General features: G+C 34.5%; 1 long non-coding RNA gene across 1 annotated transcript; it reads left to right on the plus strand.

Annotated features, from left to right (window-relative positions):
* Nucleotides 1-4,241, plus strand: LOC140147896 (uncharacterized). Its single transcript, XR_011858413.1, has 2 exons — nucleotides 1-3,150; nucleotides 3,736-4,241. It is a non-coding gene; the product is annotated as an uncharacterized lncRNA (long non-coding RNA).
* The last annotated feature ends 2,220 nt before the right edge of the window (nucleotides 4,242-6,461 follow it).

Below are 6,461 nucleotides of genomic sequence, written 5' to 3' on the forward strand. Positions count from 1 at the left end.
ATATTGTTTGAATTTAGACTGATTGTATGTTACAAATCGTTTACATTCTGTAAAATGTAATGTCAGCAAAATTGAACACATTTCCACAGACAGTGAAAATATTTATGTCATACTTATTATGTTTTATTTATTTTAAATTTTATTTTCTACTTTTGTTTTACTAACAACTCCTGTGTATCAAAAACAAAATGTTATTTCATCATTTCAAGAATATATCTTGAATTTAGTAACAAAATCTCAACAAAATCTCAAATTTTGTGTATGTTTTAGCATGTTTTGTTTTTATTTAATTTGTTTTTTGCTCAGTATCTGATATAAGCACATCCAAAAATGAAAGTGTACATTATTGTGAGTGGCCAGAACTTTGAGCACAATTCATTTTAAAGCATTAAAATTGATCGTTTTCAGAATTTTGTTAGCTGCAGTTTCAGCTAGCAAATTGCTTTGCACTTTCATATAAATGTTATTGCTTTAAGCTAAGCATGCTCAAAGTTATGGCCACCCAAATGGTGGGAACTTTATTTTTTGGATGTTTTTATTTATATTTTACGTTTATCTCACTTGCAAAATACTATTTAAAACCACTGAAATGAGGTTATTTTTGTAAAATATTTGACTTTTTTTGTATAAACAAAATGATGATAGCCATTAATAATTTGCATGATATTTAACTATATTTTCCTCCAATATGGTTTATTTCTAGTTGCAGTTTTACTAAAAATGGATAAAAAACAATATACAATTGTAAAACAAGATACACATGTATTTATTCAACACTAGCTGGATTATAAAAAATCATGGTCATAACCATTGTGCATATTATTGCCATTTATAGCACCATTTGGAAAACAAATGTGGAAAATTGCCTATTCAGTTTGTGTATATTTAGATTGGGCTGTTCCAATTGAAATCCTTACGCCCCCTGTGGAAGATATGACCTTAGTCTTTCACACATGGAGTTTAAATTTCAAAAATGGTTACCTGAATGGGTGACTCCATTTGAAATCTACACCCCTGTGTGGGAGATTTAAAATAAAAGGTCATGTCTTCTGCAGGGGGTGTCTGGATTTCAGATGGAAATCTTAAAAATCTTATAGGCCAAAGTATTTTTGTGTTCAAGTCTTGTCAGAAAGACATTATTTCATTGCATGATTCTGTTCATAGATAATGGCATGTACTAGTAGTCAAGCAGATAGTGGCATATTTTGAAATTGTGCATTTCTTGATAAAAGCATGACATTTGGTACAACATTTCAAGATCAAACACTGATCATTTTAAGATGGTATAAATAAATTGTATTTACTTGGATAAGATGACATTCAGTAACAGGAAGTGATATTTTGAAGTTATACTTACAAATGTTTATATCAATTTTAACATACTAGTAGGGACAGTCTGATCTTCTTACTTCCCCTGGTTTAGCACAGTTTTAACAGAGAAATGATTATCATTTACAAACATTATTTTCAACTCAAAATAGATACTCAAAAATGTGTGCAGTTAATGTGTCATAAAGTAGTTAAAAATGTTTCATTTCTTACCAGCTCAACAAATAATGACAGATATCACTATGGACCACTATGGCCTCATCCCTATGGCATAGTCCAATAACCTCAATTAAACAATCATAGTGCAAAATTTGACCTCAAGTTGCAGAGTATGAGTTTTTGTACCCAACTTTTCAAAGGTCATTCAATGAATGTGCAAATGTATTGGGGTTAAAGAACTGTGCCCCTGATAGATGAGCATGTTGTGGATCCTAGTGTATACCTGACTTGTAAGTATCTTTCAGTGTGTCTTTAGTTGCAACTAGAAGTACAGACAAAATAATATATGCATTCTGTGTTTTTTTCTGGTGATTGACGATAAAGATAAAGATAATATTTCATACAAGAAACCATGATTAATAGTGAGTATATATTTACTGTCAAAATTGGTCAACATTGCTTAACCAGGGAGTAAAATTTAAAAACAAGTAATTTTGGTGGTAACACATTGTCATGTGAGTGCAAGGAACATACTGCTTAAGGTGAGCATAATTATTGCCTACAAGTATGGGCGACAATAAGTATGGAACTAAAATATCGTGCAAATAGCGTAAGCGTACACAAAGAGAGTTTGTTCGTAAGCGCTGACAAGTTGAGCGCTCAGTGTACGCTCAGATGATCAATGTCCCCAGGTCCGAAAGCTGTACCGGTGTACGCTTGTAGGGCACAGGCATGGAATGTTCCAATCTATGTGTTACTAATCTCTGGCAAGAAATTGACCTTTTCAGTAAATCCCATAAGCCTTTGCGAGTACACCTTAGATGTTGTCATTTGACGTCACGCCGATCTGCGCCGATGCACACATCGTTTATCAAACATCATTACTGTACTCGCATCTCAGCTGTACTTGCAAAGGCTTATGGGATTTACCGAAAAGGTCAATAGCTGCCTTTTTCATACAAATTTGTGGCACTGTTAAGGTACCAAGTCTGAGGGTAGTAAGACATGGGGTGCTCCAGGAGCAACTTGAATCACCAGATGAAGTAAGACGAGGTGCTCTAGGAGCAACTTGAATCACCCGATGAAGACTCTCAAAACCTAGTGCCTCATTTATAGATGAACATAAGTTAAGGTTTGGGATTCCTCTGCAATGCAATTTCAAAATTTAACATGGAGCAGCCATTATGCATACACTTTCTTACACATGATGATAGATCTTTGGTGTAATCAAGGTGTAATATTTTCTTATGCAAATATATTTGTGACCTGCATCCAGAGCGTAAAGTCACCACAACAATATTGAAGATCTACATAAATATTTAAAAAAGGAATTCAAATGTGGAATATCACAGAATGTTATTTGTTCAACTTTATGCTCATTATGTGAGAGCATTAGGTCACAATTATCACAATGGTCTAAATTTGACAGTACAATATTTCGACTGACACTGCTTATAGATTAGATGGAATAGAAAATTAACAAACAAAAAACACTATAAATTTAAAAAAATCACTGTTTTTATGTGTTGACTCATATATACAACTTATCCTGGTGCTGGTAATACTAGTAATACTGAAACTCAAAAAAGAAAATGGTATTTCCTTCATATAAGCAAACTGAGTTAGCCTAGTATCAAGACACTGGAAGAAAGCTTGTCTAAGGCTAATGGAACTCGATTGTTAGTTTCCTATTGACCGCCCGCATCACTTTTTCAATTTGACCAAAACTTTCATTATTTTCATAAAAAAGTCAATGATCTGAAAATTGAAATGGAAATAATCAAAATTGAAACTCTCAAAATGTCTGACATCCTCTGCTGATCATAATCAGCAGTTTTTCTTAGTTGTAGGGGTAGAGGATGTAGTAAATAATGGAAATTTAAGGATTACCTCATCATGTTTCTAGTGATTACAAAAATTGCAAATTTCTTTTCATTTTAATGAAAACAAATTCAAATCTTTTCTCAATCTGTTGCAAAATGTCTGTAAAGATGATCTTAGCATTAATACCGGTTTTGAGATGGTCTTTCATCAACAATATTATACTTTGGTACTGGTGGGGAACCTAAATTTGGAGAAAGCTGTTCATAAAATCATTGATTTTGTTGACATAATGGATAATGAAAAGAGACCGAATAATGAATAATGAAATAGCGACCTCATCCTTTTTTTCATACATCCAATCGGAAACTAATAATCGAGTTCCATTGGCCTAATATCAAGACACTGGAAGAAAGCTTGTCTAAGCCTTCAATGAAGTCTTGACAAGAAGCTAATTTGACACAGGCTAATTGGGCTATTCCATTTATGAGTATGAATTTCAAATGGAATGAACACATTAGGCAGCTCCATTTGAAACTCAACCTCCCTCTGTAGAAGATTCATTTTGAATCTTTTGCAGAGGGTGTATGAAATTCATGGAGCTGCCTAATGTGCTAATTCCATTTGAAATTCATACTCCCCCTGTGGGAGATATTTCCAAAATCTTCCACAGGGGTAGTGTGGATTTTAAATGGAATAGCCCATATGGTGTATGCTTACATGAAGGATAGACCACGAAAACATATCCTGTACAAAGTTACCCATAATGCCCATTTAAACTGGGAATGTTCAATAGGATTTATTTATAAATCAACAAAAAACACTATTATTAAACAGTTTGATGCTACTCAAGATTCTGGAAAAGTTCACATTATAATTAACTCGCAAAATTAAACATAATGTAAAACAATAAACTCACAAGTCTAAACAAACTATTGTTAGTTCTTTACATGTCCATTTTCTAAAATGAGAAAAGAGTGTGTTTTGTGTTTCATTAATTTTGTGAACTTTTCTGGAATCGTGAGTAGGTTAACTGGATGTATGCAGGGTCCAGTAGAATGTATGTATCAATAGGTCAGTGTGTAACGAGTATAATCCGTCATTTCCGTTGATGCGATTAGAGCTTGTGGAATGAGGGCGCTGTTTTGACATGTTTTGGAAATTTAGGTGATAAATTTGGACATCATCATTTAATACTGATAATGAGATTAAGAAAAGTGGGGTAAGAGTTAACAAACCTTGTCTTGACAAGATATGGTTTATCATTATGATTTTGGCAAAATGCCGAATCATGATTCGCCAAAATAATGTCCAAATTTACATGCATAATTGCAGCAATGGAATTGATGGTGTACATCTGAGACAGTGAGTAGGAAGCAACTCTTTAACTTGTATATTATGTTTTACTATATTCATTTATGTCAAACAGATTATGTTGTATATAATATAACTTTTAAGTTTGTATTTTTTGTTTTGTTTTGTTTTGCATGCTTTAAAAAAAACTATATATAAGGAACAGAGAGATGCATGATAGAGTTATGAATATGTGTACATTGTGAACTTGAGGAGCAGAGGTTGGTCAGTAGGAATGGACATTTTATTGGCTATATATTTATTTGTGCATTCGTGTAGAAAATATGAAATATTTGACAGTATATCTGCAGATGAATTTAATTTGTATCTTTCTGAAGAGAAAGAACTGTATTTAAAAATTATGATGATGCATGACAATATTGTTTCACATGTTAAGTAAATGATTTTTAAAATGTTGTGAAATAATGAATTTTAGACAGAATTAGGGTGATTCATTTTATGATAATCAGATGGAACAGGGCATGAATATGATACTGGATATAAACAGTGGCGTAGGCAGGACTTTTTCAGTGGGGGTGAGGGGGGCAAAGAAACATTCAAGTGGGGAGAGGGGGAATTTTGACAAAAATGGTCAAAACTGGTACAAAAAAGGCATAAAAAACTTAAATGTCAGGGCAGCCAACATCCCACAAGGGGACAAGACTTCTCACAGGGGGCACAATGGGGGCGCCAGGAATTTTTTTTCGGGGGCATTGAGGGGGCAAAGTGAATTTCAGGGGCAAAATCAACTCATTTTGTGCAAAATTACTGAAAAAAGTGGAAATTTTCCTAATTTTGTGTTTTTACTGGGGGGGGGGTCAAGAGTTCTGTGGCACCACCACTGAGGGGGCAGCTCCCCCACCCCTTCAGTTACGCCACTGGACATAGAGGTTCCACCTGCTTTGTGAAGAAGAATTCAGGTATTTTAAGGTTCCACACTACTTTAAATTATATGCTAGGGCTGCACCTTATAACATTTCCTGAAACATGCTACACAAAGTTAACTGGCATGGTCAGACTACAAAACTTATCTCACTGAGCATGAGGATTACTGGCACTAATTGTTCCTTCAACTCAAGCAGGTACTTACAATTTCACCCACTCAAATTGGGCTATTCCATTTAAAATCCACACTACCCCTGTGGAGGATTTTGGAAATATCTGCCACAGAGGGAGTAAGAATGTCAAATGGAATGAACACATTAGCAGCTCCATTTGAATCTCATACACCCTCTGAGAAAGTTTCAACCTGAATCTTCCACTGAGGGAGGTGAGTTTCAAATGGAGCTGCTAATGTGTTCATTTCATTTGAAATTCAAACTGCCCCTGTGGAAGATATTCCCAAAATCTTCCACAGGGGAGTGTGGATTTTAAATGGAATAATTCGTCGGTCGCAACACATAGTGGCGTAGAATGATTTTTCAAACTTTCCGTTTCACATAGTGGCGTATAGGTTTCGAGCTAGCTTTTATCCTATAATAGTTATTTCTTGTTAACTATTAAAGATACAGTGTAATAGTTGGAACTTTAAACTTCAATTTCAAATAGAATAGGGCCACTGAGATATAACAGTGGACGAGTACCAACTCCGTTACTAGTAGCATATCCTTCAAAAATGTTTGCTCGGAGACGTATTTTGTCCTTCACGTACGCCACTCTGTGTTGCGACCGACGAATTGGTACAACACACCTGTTTCAATCAAAGCAGTCAGAACCTCTGTAGATGGTAACATGTATGTGCTCAGTTGCATCTGGATTTACCTGAGTATGTCACATAAGGGTTTATATCACAATATCAT

The sequence above is a fragment of the Amphiura filiformis genome, chromosome 3, assembly GCF_039555335.1.
Source record: "Amphiura filiformis chromosome 3, Afil_fr2py, whole genome shotgun sequence".
In the NCBI taxonomy this organism is placed as follows: Eukaryota; Metazoa; Echinodermata; class Ophiuroidea; order Amphilepidida; family Amphiuridae; genus Amphiura; species Amphiura filiformis.